Genomic DNA, 15,626 nt, shown 5'->3' on the forward strand with positions numbered 1-15,626 from the left:
TCATCCATAAAATTGATCATAATACTTTAAAAGATCATTTAAGGCTTGGAAAAATATAAATATATGTATACACATACATACACATACAAACACACACACACACACACACACACAGAAAGAGACAGACAGAGAGTAAATGATAAAGCAAACCCATACATCTTTACCAAGATTTGCCTCTTGTTAACAAGGTTAAATAACCTCTTCAAACTACTGCTGTAAGTTGAAGGATTCAGCACTTGCACCTCTTTCCTCTTCTGTCCCAAAGTTCATTGACAGATCTGAAACATGTATTTTAAAAGATATAATTTCCAACAGTGATGGGAAAAAAAAATGAAAGTCTGCTATCAGTAGAGCAGAAGTCTTGAGGCATTGCAATTATGAATCAGAGCTAAAAGAATACAACCCAAAATACAGGCTGGAGAAAAGTATCTCAGATGGGATTCTTTCCTCTCCAAAGAGATCCAGAGAAATTTTAAAGTCAGAGTCAACAAATGCAAACAAGGCAACCATTGGGGTAATTTATTAAAGGTCTTCCTTCAAAATAGCTGAGCTAGTTGGGGGCTGCTGCTTCTCCACTTGCACTGCCCGCCAGTGAAATCTCTGGGGAGACTGGGCTGGACCAAGAGGCAGAGCAGAGGTGGAGATTAGGCTCTACCTTTGGGTGACAGCTGGGAATTAAAAATGGAAAAGGAGCAGTAGACACCAGGCTTTACCCCTAGATTAAAGCCAAGGCAGGAACTGCTGTAGAGAAAGTTCTGACATAGAGATTCCCAGAGAAGCATTTGGTTGACGGGAAGAATGGAGAGCACCACTCTACTCACTTGACCTCCTGCCCACTCTGCCCAACCTCATCCCCAGGCCCTCCTGTCAACAAACACCACTAGTCCATGATCAGAACTTCTAGCCACAGCAGGAGAATGAGAACCCTCTTTGGGGAATGAAAATAGACTCATGACCAACAGTGTTTTACGTCTAAACCCTCAACTCAAAATACCAGCATAGAGTTCTAAATCTTCAAATTTTCAAGAAGGCTAATAGTGTGAAACAGAGGCACTGATAAGATGAAGACAAAGGAAATATTCAAGGAAGCAGAGTTAATGGGGGAAACAAACAAAACATTAACAAAAGAGAATTCATAGATGTTATAAATTGAGACAGAGTCCTTGGAAATTAAAAAGAAAACAGTAGATGAATTGAATTGCAAAGCTGATATAAGAACAGATTAGTGGTCTAAGAGACTGAAAGAAGAGTCTCCCAGAATTCACTGCAGAGGGAAAAGTAGGTTGACATGGTTTGCAGAGGTTGGCTCTGACGCTATGCAAAAAAAATTATTCTCTGGGGCACTGTCACTATCAACAAAGCTGGTGTTTGCTCTGTATTTCAGAAGCTAAAGACCAAGAAGGGGTTTGAAACTCCAGTCCAGCTGGGTTTTAGTATTAATTGGATGGACTTTGTATTACATAGAATTCATTTTATTTCATGTTATTTCCTTCTCCATGTTAAGGCTTTATGGCTGACCAAGAAAATGAGAGCCTGGATGTGTTTGCCAATGAGAATGGACCATCAGCCTCCACCATCTGTTGCTCACAATTCTTTCCTAAGATCAGCCAGGCAATTGATGTGAAAGGTCTCCTAGGGAGGGTTATTTCTAAATGTCTTCTGGTGGATAGCTTTATAATCGATATAATCTGGAACTCAGAATAGCTTTCCTGTACCTGGTACCTAGTGAGGAGGAAAAGGCAAACTCAAACTCTCTGATCTGCTGGGGCTCATAACCCACGGTAGATATAAAATGCAGATGTTGTGTTTTATTAGGGAAACTCTTAATTTTATGACAGAAACTCTGAACTGTTTATATTATAAAAAACTCATACAGGAGTTTGCCACCACAGTTTTACGCTGCAGTAGGATGCTTCTGCAAATGATACGGGAGTGTGCTGCAAGGTCGTTAAAGCAGGGCTGGGTCAGCGAGTGTGTTCCCAATGAGCCGCCTGCCAAAAGTTAGATACTTGTCCGAACCTATGCCTCAAGATAGGTCTTATCGGAAAGAACTTTCTCTGATGTGATAAATACATGCTTTCTGCCTAGACTGCTTATGTGAATAAAGGTGATTTTTTTTTTTTTTTTTTTAATGACAAAGTTCTCTAAAATTACCATGGCACAGACAATTTTAAAAAGAGATTTACTATTTTGGGGAGGCGGGGAATGAGCAGCCAAAATGGGGGTCAGTTTTATTTTGGAACATTTTAAGGAAAGGGATGGGAAATTGATCAGGGAATAAATTTCAAAATCTCTTAATGTGTGAGTTTCTAAAATCCTATATATAACAAGACAATTTTGTTTGTGATGACTCAGTTACAGTAGGAATTGTTGACTGATTTAACAAGACCCTAAAATTTAAAATGGGTGAGTTTACAGCTTAGAACTCATTTCAGAGCAAAATGTCCTTCAAGATTATAACTGGTTACAGGCACTCATACTGCAATTCGCCATCACTCAGGCTAAATCCTGAGAAGCCTGGGAGATTTTTTGCACCATGGCTGGCAAGAGAATAGTCATGAAGCCCACTATGTACCAACTGAACAGATGAGAGCCCTTGAGTTGAAAGAGAAATTTGGAAAGTGTTAGCAGCAGTATCCAGATCAGATGTTTATTCTGGCAAATTTTTAAACTAGAGGTTCTGCCCATTTTCTATGCTCAAAGATAATGCAGAGGAAAGAAAAAAGGTACCAGATAAATTTCAGAAGGTCTACACCTATTCTCACACAATTTTCCTGGGCAAGAAGTAAGAATGGCAGTGCTTTAGTGAAATGTCTGAGGTGGCTCAGAATGTTTAACAATTGGATCAAGATTCCAACGATTTGAAACCTTTAGCAGTCTGAAGATGGATCAAACTGGATTTTATATAATATAATATATATATTTGATATAATATTATTTTATATAATACTCTTCAGAACTGCTTCAAGTTTGCTCTAGAACCCTGCATCTAACTACAATTGTTTCTGTTAATAGCAGAAGGCCACAAAATATGGCCCACATGCCAAATCTGACCTGCTGTCTCTTTTTATAAATTCAGTTTTATTGGACCACAGTCATTGGTTTATTGTCTATGACTGCTTTTGACTTATAAGGGCACATTTGAGTAGTTGTGGCAGAGCTCATATGTACTATCTGGCCATCTACAGAAAAAGTTTGCTGACCCCTGCCTAAAGCATCCCATAAAATGATATATGTGGGCTTCCCTGATGGTGCAGTGGTTAAGAATCCTCCTGCCAACGCAGGGAACACGGGTTTGAGCCCTGGTCCAGGAAGATCCCGCATGCTGCGGAGCAACTAAGCCCGTGCGCCACAACTACTGAGCCTGCACTCTAGAACCCACGAGCCACAACTGCTGAAGCTGGTGCACCTAGAGCCTGTGCTCCGCAACAAGAGAAGCCACTGCAATGAGAAGACCGTGCACCACAACGAAGAGTAGTCCCTACTCACTGCAACTAGAGAAAGCCCACACGCAGCAATGAAGACCCAATGCAGCCAAAAATTAAAAAAAAAAAAAAAGATATATGCTTCCTGAAGATGCTTATTCAAACTAGGACACAGAGTGGTGAATAACAATGTGTTACAAAAGATAATGAGTGCATCAGTATAGATAAAACTCAACTCAAATTAAACTTTGTTGTGAGCCTGTCCAGTGGAGAACCTAAAACCTGCTGGGGTCACTATTGTGACATTGGCCCTGTTACAGGATGTACCCACAGATACTCCAGTCTATTGTCACCATAGCTACAGGAGGTTTAATTCTCTGTATATCTACATGGTTGTGATGCAGCATCAGCTGGTTGGAGACAAGCCTCTGCCACTGAAGAGCTGTGTCCTGGGCTGCAGTCAGAGACATGACATGATGAGCATCATTTTTCACAAGTCTCACTAGAGGTGGCAAACAGCCATCCTTGCAGCATTATCACATCAGGATAAAGGCTGACCAGGACCAAGATATATCATTTAGATTTATATTTTCAAAAAGGTGAAATATTTAATAAATAGAAAAGAAATATACTTTCCTATAGTTATCCTAGGGCCACTCTTTTTTTTTTTTTTTTTTTTGCGGTACGTGGGCTACTTATGGCCTCTCCCATTGCAGAGCACAGGCTCCGGACGCGCAGGCTCAGCGGCCATGGCTCACAGGCCTAGCCGCTCCGCGGCATGTGGGATCTTCCCGGATCGGGGCACGAACCCGTGTCCGCTTCATCGGCAGGTGGACTCTCAACCACTGCACCACCAGGGAAGCCCCGGGCCACTCTTATTTAAAGCAAAGTTTTTGAGGAGAGTGATGTGGACATAGTGGTGGCAAGAGTCATTCCCTTTTTCTCTTCTTTTTGATTCACAACTAACCAGACATCCATAACCCATCAAAAGTGCCTCTGCACAGTACACCAAGACACCCGGGAAAGCCACCTTTCCACCTGTGAGAAGTAGATAGGAAGTGGATAGGACCTCAGAGGAAGATGTGGATCCACACCCACTAGCCTGCCCACCCCCACTTGCTACCAAAAGGAAGAAGGTAATCTGGAGAGTGCAAAACTGGGCACTCATGGGAGACAGAGAAATTGTAGAGGTGCAGCCCACCTGACGGGAGAACTCAGCAAGCCATCAGAACAGGATGGAGATGAGTTTGGAGGCAGAGGAAAAGGAGGAACAGGCCAGGGGAGCCTCACAACCCAGACCGACACTGCCACTTGCTGGGACTGTGGTGGTGGCAGGGGCGACCTCTCTGGCAGAGGAGGTGGAAAGCGAAAGTGTGTAGCATGGAGAGTCTGTTCAGTAAAACAAACCAAAACCCTGTGTTATAGCACCATCTTCTGGAAAGCAAAAGAAAAGTTTCCAATTGCTAGATTGTTGAACTGTCAGAATCAAAGTAAACAAAGCCTTCCTTCTGTAAATAAGAAAGGTATCTGATACTTCACATGCAACAGAAGAGGCACATTTCATCAACCACTATGAAAAATCATGTTAATACGGTATCACGAAAAGAAAATGGCAATTCTCCAGCGGTAAAATTCAAATGCATGAAGTATTGCTACTTAAACTGATAAAAGTTCAAAATAGTTGTTGTGAAGAAATTCAGCAAGCTACAGGAAAACTCGGAAAGACAAGTTAATGAACTCAGGAATAAAATTAATAAACAGAGGGAGTACTTTACCAAAGAGATTGGAATTATTAAAAAGAACCAAACAGAAATTCTGGAGCTGAAGAACTCAATGAATGAGATGAAGAATGCATTAGAAAGCATCAGTTGATCTGACGCAAGAGAGAATAAGTGACCCAGAGAAATTTAAAAATGATTCAGGTGGAAGAGAAGAGAGAATTAAGATTTTTAAAAAGTGAAGAAATCCTGTGAGAGCTGTCAGTCTCTATTGGGAAAGCCGATATAAGAGTAATGTATCACTATGGCTAATAATACTATGTATTATTATAATACTATATATACTATATATAATACTATATTATAATACTATAATACTATAATACTATGTATATATTATAATACTATGTATTACTAGTACTAGAATACTAGTATCACTATGGTTAATAATACTGTATTGCATATTTGGAAGTGTCTAAGAGTAAATCTTTAAAGTCCTCATCACAAGGGAAAAATGTATCTATTTAAGGAGACAGATGTTCACTAGACTTATTGTGGTAACCATTTTTCCGTATATATAAATAACAAATCATTATGTTGTATATCTGCCACTAATATAACAATTAGTTATATGTCATCTATACCACAGTAAAAATTTTTAATAAAAATAAATAAAATTAGGAATGATGACATTAGATGAACTTGATTCATAGTTGTGTCCTCATCACAAAAACACCACATTTAACTAGCTATTTAATTGTCTGAGATGGCGTGTAAGAGAAATATATGTATTTTTTAATACTATCATAGCTTGTCAAAACCTTGTGGTCCTATCCCGACTGCTATCCCTACTGGGAGATAAATTCAAACTAATTTAGTGGTCCAGATGACTATCTTTCTAGTATTGAAGAACTGAAGGAGCAACTGTAGATATCTACTGATTTTATTTGCTTTGGGCAATACTCTTCCTAGAAAAGCAGAAGCAGGGGTTCTTTGTATGCTCTACCTCCTGTTTTGGCCATGGAGAAAGAACTGTGAATAAGTGAAAAGGTAGCTTTCACATCTTTCATTCAGAGTGTCATGCACCTATAGGACACTTTTGGAGGTGGCATTAAAAAATACATATAATAGACATAATAATAGCCCTATTCTACAGTTACCTGAGGACTATATAAGATAATGTGAAGAAAATACTTATTGAAGGCATAAATATCCAATGGATGCTAGCTAACAGGGTTACTAATCATTATTAATCATTAATGCAACTCTGACTAACATGATACCAAGTAATAACAATATTGCTGTCCTGGGTATATACCCAAAGAAAATGAAAACACCAACTCAAAAAGATATATTCATCCCAGTGTTCATACAAGCATTATTTACAATAGCCAAAATATGGAAGCAACCTAAGTGTCCATCAGCAGATGAATGGATAAAGAAGACGTGGTTTATATATACAATGGAATATTACTCAGTCATAAAGAAGAATGAAAATTTGCCATTTGCAACAACGCAGATGGACCTGGAGGATATTATACTTAGTGAAATAAGTCAGACAGACAAAGACAAATACTGTATAATATCACCTATATGTGGACTACAAAAAATAAAAGAAATGAGTGAATATAACAAAAAAGATTAACAGATATAGAGAACAAACCAGTGGGCAGAGGGAAGGGGAAGGGGAAAGGTAGAGGGTTAAGAGATGCAAACTACTATGTATAAAATAAATAATCTACTAGGGTATATTGTACAGCCAATATTTTATAATAACTACAAATGGAGTATAATTTATAAAAATTTTGAATCACTATATTGTACAACTAAAACTAATATAATAGTGAAAATCAACTATAACTTAATAAACAAAATAACAGTATTACTGTTAACAATAATCTTGGGAAAGTTATCAAAATATTTCTGAGTTTTTCTGCATCTGTAAAATGAGACTAATGATTCCTACTCCCTACAATTGCTGAGGGGATAATATAATTATTGATTAGTTTTAATTGAGATATAATTGACATATATTAGTTTCAGGTATACCACATAATGATTTGATATTTGTGTATATTGTGAAATGATCACCATAATAAGTCTAGTTAACATCCAACCCTGCACATAGTTACAAGTTTTTTTTTTCTTGAGAAGAGAACTTTTAAGATTTACTCTCAGCAACTTTCAAATATACAATACAGTATTAACTAGTTCCACCATGATGAACATTACATCCCCAGGGTTTATTTATTTTATATAAAATTCTTAGTATCTGCTTGGCACATACTAAGCAACCATCCATCCATCCATCAACCCATCCACTCACTAAGCAATCATTTATTGAATGTATACAATGTGTTTTGTGCTGTTTGCTAAGTTTTGGTCAATTGGATGTAGATAAATCACAGTCCCTAATTTCATGGATCTCATCTTCTGTTGAACTGTACATGACATATGGACACTGGATTAAACAAATGAGTTTATTATGGTAGAGAAATTAAGCTTTTGGTGAACAAGTTGGGGATGATAGCAAATGAGAGAGAGAGTGTGAATGGGAAGACTTGTACACCCAGGTGAAGGAATTCAAAGACAAAGAGACACTCTCTAGCAGAGTGCTGGCCCATGTGACGAGGCCCATGAGTGATGTTGCACAAGCAGATGACAGGGTCCCCAGCAAAGGCAGGAATCAAACTAACATGAAGCTTCTGGAGCTATGCCATTAAGTACAAGGCCTGGTACAATAAGTATTCATTGAATAAATTAATAAATTTATCGTTCAAGAAAAAAATGTACTCTGGAGACACAGTGACCAAAATAGAGAACTGAGACAAAAATGTTAAGTAAACAGAAAACCTGGGGAGATTTTTTTTCAACGAGAATGAAACTTTGGGGGCTGCTAAAGGAAAGGTCTATTGCAATTGTCTCTTAAACTTCTCTGGCAAGAGCTGCCCATTCTCAAGTAAACGCTCTCAACCTCTCACTTGAGGAGTGAGTGTTAGGTAACCAAGGAAACCATCATTGATGAGTTCCAGGGTAGGGCTCAATCAGGTAGGGAGGCTTCCTGGAACTGAAAAAGCCAAATCTACCTTAAGCTACAAAGGGCAAGCACAGATCCACTAAGGGGAAGACAAAGCCAAACAGTTGGGAGCTGGGTGTACATAGAAATGGATGATGAGGCAAAAAGTTAAGGTTACGATCAAGAGGAAAAGCCCAAGACTATTTCTGAAAATGGGGTGGGGATGTGTGAAGCTCAGATTAGGTGCTGGCCTGGCTTAGCCTAGAATAAAGGTTTCTGGTGATCCAGTTACTAGATCTATTTGGGGTATGTGTGTGTGTGAAATTTATTGGTGAATAAATACATTGAAAACTGAAAGTCTTCCCCAATGTTCTAAGATTTCCTGCCTAAGTCAAAATACCATTAGATTTCTTATCTATTTATAGGAGGGCAGTCTCCTACAGTGCAAGGGTTGATGCTCTGCTTCTAGAAAACCAAGTTCTGTTTTAAAAATGGCACCATGAAGCTTGTTTCCTAGGAATTACATAGACCTCAAATCTAGTCCCTTGCTGAGAGGAAGTATAGATTTGAGGTACATTTATGTTTCCTCATATAATTAATTCATTTGTCACCCTAGCAACTGCCCTGAAATGCCCTACAATATCCTGACATGCATATAAATAGAACTCCTCATACTATGAGAAGCCAGGTGAGTGTTATTAGTTATTCCAACAACAGAAGTTTTATGGTGTAGACTTCAGGGTGGGAGCCACAGTTTGAATATAAAGGCATCATCATCATCATCACTGTCATCCTCACTATGGTTGTTCTCATCATCATTACCTTCCTGTATAACAGTACTTCTTTACAGGTGGCAACTTTTCTTTAATAACTAAATATAGTGTCTGAATGCATTAAATAGTAAAAACTTTGGGCCTTTGCACTCATGGGGATGTTTGATAGTCTGTTTCAGAACATTCTGTATGTGGAGTTGGCAATTCATGGAATAATTTACAGGGAAAATGCTGCTTTAGACAAAGTTCATGCACATCATAAAACAAATCAAAGCAAAATTCTCCAGCAGAGGCCTAGGCAATTAGCCTATTGTCTTAATTAGCAAAATGAGGCTCAGAGAGTCTATGTGGTTTTTCTGAGGATACTCAGTTAACCAGGTGAAAGGGAGGAACTTGAACGCAGATGATTTCTAAATCCTTGTGTTTTACTGTGAGTACAGAGTCCACATGCTAATTCACGTGGCTGGAAAGTTAAATTGTGACAGGGATATCTTGGACATGTTACCAGAATGAAGATGAACAATATTCATTAGACATAGGTTATGTGGTTTTCATCCAGGTATTCAGCAAGGTAGCTGCTGGCCATATTGACATTCTGGAATCCTAGGCTGTATGATATCTGGAGAATGGCTCTAGCTGAAGGACACACATGAATGGACTGTTGCCCAACTGGAAGCTTTCAGGTGGCTGGGAGAGGCCTTGAGCTTCAGTTATGGTCTATTGGACACCTTGAATGGCGACGTGGTGATCAGATTTAGGATCCAAAAAGTTATGGAAAAGCCTGGAGCAAAGTAAAGTTTAGCAAAGATCAATGCAAAGGTCTTCTCTTGGGTCTAAACCACAGGATGGTGGAAAATGTGCTTGTGGGAAGCTCTTAAAGAAAGCACCATATAACAAAGAGACATCATTTCACAGGTCAGAGTACACTGAAGGCATTAGGTGCCATTCTGGATAAACTGTGAAGAAGGAGGAAGTTAACTAAACTGAAGGGTATTGAAAGCAGAGTGGCCAGGAGGATGGAGGAGCTCAAAGCCACACCACACACGTATTGCTTTAACAGAACAAAGCTCCAGGCATGGAGAAGAGAAGACTGGACAAGTCAAGTATTATCAGCACTTACAGTGCTGTCGTATAGAAAAGGGATTAAGTTTTTCTCTGTGGTAGAGGGGGAATTGAACATGTGGGTAGATGCTATAGTGAGACATTTCAGCTTGTACGTAATGAATAGCTTTAAACATCAGAGCTGTCAATGAACAGGTAGAGACTGGATGATTACGTGGAAGGTGTTTCTAGTATCAGTGCCTATCTTCAAACACTGAGATTCTGTCTTCATAGATCCCTCTCCTGCTCTTTAAATATTTGACATTTTATCATCACCAGCCTCATTTTTATATGGGGTGCCAATATTGGAAATCATTCTTTTTATGTGATTAAGATGATTCTGAAGATCTGCAGCAGAGTTCAACCAAAGTGTACTTTGCACATTGATTTAATAGGTAAGAGCTGGAAGTTCACAAATGCCACATGCAAATTTTCTCTTAATGAGCTCTAAATATGGATTTGGAGCGAATTGTTCTGGCACTATTTCAGTGGGGATGAAGCACTGACCAAACATATTTCAAAGTGAGGAAGAGGATGTATTAGCATCATATCCCGGAAAATGAGCAAGAGCATGCAAGGAATTTGGAAGAGGAGGACACTCCATCTCAAGCCTCAAGGAAGAAAGAGACTGTTGGCTGAATCCTTATGTGGAAATAATAGAACTGTGAAAATAATTAGTGTTAAATCAAGTATAGCACCGAATTTCCAGTGAGGGTCATTTTTTCAAATAAACTTTTACTGTTTCAGTATAATGTACAGACAGAAAAGTGCACCAATTATAGTAGTACAACCACAGAATTACCGGGAGCAACCACCCAGACCAGGAGATAGCACAGAAGTCCCCCTTCTTTCAGTTACTCCTCTCATTTATCCCAGAGGTAACAACTACCTGATTTATAATATCATATCCGTTTTGCCAGTATTTAAATTTTGTATGAACATAATCACACAGCGACTTCTCTTGTGTCTGGCTTCTTTTTACTAATACATTGTTTGCAAAACTCATCTATGGTTTTTCATGTAGCAGTACTTTATTCATGTTCATGGTAAGAGCAATTCTATACATCCCACTTTTTTCTGATAATACGTTTTATTTTTGATTGACATCTGGAAGATTTTAGACTTGGGCTGTTATACCTACTGCTGTCTCAAACATTCTTGTCACTTTTTTGGAACACATACATACGCATTATTTGTTGGGTGTGTATCTAGAAATGCAATGGCCAGTTCATGAGATATGTGTATACTCAGCTTTAGAAGTAAAGCTTTAGTTGTGCCATGTTTCCACTCCTTCTAGTAGTATATGAATATTCTATTCACTCCACACCCTCTGCAACACTTGGTGGTGTGTTTATTGACATATATATACTAATATGTATAAAATAGATAACTAGCAAGAAACTGCTGTATAAAAAAAATTTTTAAAAATTTCAGCTATCTGGTGTGTAGTGATATTCCATTGCAGTTTTTATTTGCATTTCCCAAATCACTAATAAGAGTGACCAACATTTTGTGGGTTTATTGGGAAATTTTTTGCAAATTGTCTGTTAATGTATTTTGTGTATACTAACTTTATTGTATTATCTGTCTTTTTCTTATTGATATATATTTGATATGAGTCCTTTGTCAGTTATATGAACTACAAAAATCTGGAATTTTTATGTATAAAATCAGGGCTCTTGCAAATAAAGATAGTTTCATTTCTACTTTTCCAATACTTATACCTTCTATTGATTGTCTTGCTTCAACACACTGGGTTAAGATAGATCCTAGATTAGAATGCAATGTTGAATAGTATTCTAATAGTCAGAAGTCATCCTTTACGTATACCTGATATCAAAAGAAAAGCTTTCAATATTTTCCATTGAAGCATGATGTTTGCTATAAAATGTTGTAAACATCCTTCTATTCTTAGTTTGTAGGTTTTCTTTTCTAAAATCACAGATAGATGCTGAATTTTATTGAGTGATCTTTCTGCCTCTGTTTGAGATGATTATGATTCTTCTCCTCTATTCTGTTGATGTGGTGAATTGCATTCATCGATTTTCACATGTTACACCAGCTTGCCCTCCTGGAATAATTGTATTATCGTTTTTATATATCACTGGATTTGCTTTGCTATCATTTTGTAAGAGTTTTGTATCTATATAAATAAGAGAGTGGGCTCCCTTAGGTCCTTTAATGTAATGTTCTTACCAGTATTTGCTACCAAAGTTACAATGACCTCAAAATATGACTTGGGAAATTTTTCCTCTTTCTCTGTCTCTGGAATAGTATATGTAAGATTGATTTTTATTTCTAAATGTTTGGAGGAATTCACTAGTAAAACTGCCAGGCTTGGAAATTTGTTTTCAAAGGATGTTAGTTACAGATCCAATTTCTTTACTACATATTAAACTATTTGTATTTTATATTTCTTCTTGTGGTATTTTGGCACTTTTGGAAAATTATGGCTTTTAAAACCATCTAATTGTTTCATTGAAATTATTACTATAAAGCTGTTATGATATCCTCTTGTTTTCATTTTCTTAACTGTGGGATCTGTACTGAAATCCCTCCTTTGAATAAAATCATTCTTAATATTCGTGTTTTGTGCCCTCTTTCTTTTTTTCTTGACCTGTCTTTCAGAGATTTATCAAATTTTAAAACCAACTTTTTTTAAAAAAACAACTTTTATATTGATTTTCTCCAGTGCATGTTTGTTTAATATTTTATTGACTTTTGCTTTTATTTTTATTATTTGTTTCTATTTGTTCTCCCTAGGTTTATTTTTCTTTTAACTTATGGACATGGATGCTTGGAGAATTTATTTTCAGCTTCACTCCTAATATAAGCATTTAAGTATGGTGTTAATTGTGTTCTGAAAGATTTGACAAGTTGAAGTTTCATTATCATTCAAAGAAAAAGTTTCCTAATTTTCATTTGTATTCATTTTTTTTAGCCTTTGAATTATTTAAAAGTACTTATATCAAGAACTTTTCTAACATAAGAAAGTTTTAATATTATCTTTTTGGTTATTGATTTCTAGCCTAACTACTATTGTCAGAAAATATACTGTGTATAATTTTAGTTTTTAGATCTCTGTTGAGATTTCCTTTATACCCATCACTTAGTTAACTGGCTTTGACATTTGATGTGAATTTTGCTCTTGCTGGATATAGGGTATGTATATTAGGTCAAATTTATTGATGGCATTGTTAAAAATCTACTATATCCATATGGAATTTTTATCTGCTTGGTCTATCAGTTACTAAGAGACATCTGTTAAAAATCTTCCTATGATAATGGATTTGTCCATTTTCCTTTTAATTGTGTCATCATTTTGCTTTATATATTTTGAAACTACATTATTAAGTGCAAGAAATTTAGAATTGTAATATTTTAGAAAGATTGTGGCATTTATCATAATGAAATTCCCATTGTTTATTGCCAATAATGCTACCCTTTTCTGCTTGGTTTCTCTGCTTCTCAGTGGCCAGTTATAAACAGGAGCACCTTGAGTAAAAAAGAGTCAAAAATCAGGTTCACTTTTTGTACTTCTCTTCTCCCGGGGATTTGGTTTCTTCAGGTTCTCACTGCCTGGCCAGCTTTCTAAAGCCAATAGAATTTATATGCTATCCAATTTTTTTAGTTCTTCTCAGAGGGTGGGTTTGTCTATAACAGTCTTCTCTACCATTACTAAGAATTGAAATTCCTCCAGCATGAGTTATTTTGAAGCATATAACATTTTTATTCCTATAACACAAATGGTGCACACCTGCCGAAATTGAAGACTTTCCAGATGTAGAATACTTCCCTTGCAACTGAAAAAACAAAATCAGGTGCATTTATAACATTATGTTTGAAATGAGAAATGTGAACAATGAGTAACAAGAGCTGCAAAATGTTTGCCTAGAATATTAGTATTCCAGCATTGCAAAGGAGACCACAAATCATCTGAAGTTACCAAAATCATAATTCTAATTTGGGCCTTTAAAGTAGAGAGAACTCAGGGACGGTACAAGTTTGATGCTCCCGTAATTTTTTTTAAATAAAGAAATGTCAAATTAGAGTTTAAAAATTCGAGTGGTGTTTAAAATGTTGATATTTAATAAATTAGCAATCTAAAGTCACAGATTTCTATATGTTATTAGGTGATTTACAAGATAATTACAATATTGATAAAATGTTAATTTATAGTGTTGCAAAAAATGGCAGGCAAGTTAGAGCAGTTTGAGGAACTTAGTTTTCTTTCAACATTTGCAGTATATCTTTATCACTGTGTGCAGAACTTCTTTTGAAGATAATGTTCATGGTCTAAAAAACGAGGCTGTGGACTAACATACTCCCCTCCTCTGGCACTATAATAGACTCTGGTTCAAATATCCTCTTTCTTAACTCTAATTAAATGAGCTGATGTTAGTGTCATGTTTTAGTCAATATTATATATCAATGACAGAGCTAATCACCAAAATACATTATAAGAGTAGGAGTCCTAGGTCCCCAATGGGGTATAGAACAACTCCGTAAATTTTCTGAAAGGAAATTTTATATATATATATATATATATATTCTTCCACCCTAAACACAGCACACAGTTCAGCACACATTTTTATAATATCACTGCCTTTTCCCCCCATTCTCTACAAAATGCAGTTTGAATAATTTTTTTTAAAATGGGTTCTCATAGTAGTCCTAAAACCTTAAAAAAGAATTTCTTGACAGTTGGCCTTCCTATAATTTTGCAACTTGGACTGTTCATCTTTAAGAGCTTGGTTTTTCAGTGTTAGTGTGTTTGAAATGGTCTTGAGGTTTTGTGGTTGCTGTTGATTCTTTGCAGAACTTAACTTAAAACACTAGCTTCCTTTTGTTTGGTGAACCGGCCAGGCCCTGTGAGTGCATGCAGACCGTGGAAGTGCCCAAGCAGCCTTGTCATTAAAAAAGAATCAGATTTGGAATTCAGACAGATGGCCTAACTCTGCACATTTCCCTGAGAAATCTGGCTTTTTCAGGTAAGTGCAAAAGACTTGGGCTGGGGGGCATGTGAATAGAGGTTATGCATAAAGAGAGCATGCCAGACTTACCAACGTAGTCCTAGTTCAGAATCTGCAGACAGTCTTACTGTGAAAAACAAGCTTATGGGACGAAGTGAGAGAGTGGCATGGACATATATACACTACCAAACGTAAAATAGATAGCTGGGGGAAGCAGCCACATAGCACAGGGAGATCGGCTCTGTGCTTTGTGTCCAACTAGAGGGGTGGGATAGGGAGGGTGGGAGGGAGACGCAAGAGGGAGGAGATATGGCGATATATGTATACATATAGCCGACTCACTTTGTTATACAGCAGAAACTAACACACCATTGTAAAGCAATTATACTCCCATAAAGATGTTAAAAAATATATTGAAAAAAACCCCAAGCTTATCTACTCTGACCACAACTCCTCCTTTATAGAAACAATTGTTTTGTTCTTCCTGTGTAGTACACACTACTCTGAGTTTGACACCTAATTTTTGTTAGTGGTTAAATATGGACAAAAATGTTTTCAAAACCGATCAGAAAATAAAAAAAAAGGACTGTGGCTAAAAACCTCATAGAAGTCTTTAGGGG

The 15,626-nt window shown here is 37.0% G+C and overlaps 2 protein-coding genes across 8 annotated transcripts in view; one reads left to right on the plus strand and one right to left on the minus strand.

The window, feature by feature from the left end:
• ELMO1 (engulfment and cell motility 1) overlaps positions 1-15,626 on the minus strand; it is a 777,407-nt gene that overhangs the window by 662,365 nt on the left and 99,416 nt on the right. The gene's annotated exons all lie outside the window — the stretch shown is intronic.
• The window catches only part of LOC307191147 (putative G-protein coupled receptor 141), a 186,587-nt gene that overhangs the window by 108,455 nt on the left and 62,506 nt on the right, over positions 1-15,626 (plus strand). For 2 of the 3 annotated variants that reach the window (XM_079930932.1, XM_079930933.1), the window contains exon 3: positions 14,900-15,024. The gene's annotated coding sequence lies outside the window, so the exon portion shown is untranslated. Of the gene's footprint in view, positions 1-14,899; positions 15,228-15,626 lie in introns of those variants that run through there. The other variant, XR_013829607.1, reaches the window with a different exon arrangement.

This window comes from Stenella coeruleoalba (assembly GCF_951394435.1).
Source record: "Stenella coeruleoalba genome assembly, chromosome: 9".
Classification (NCBI taxonomy): Eukaryota; Metazoa; Chordata; class Mammalia; order Artiodactyla; family Delphinidae; genus Stenella; species Stenella coeruleoalba.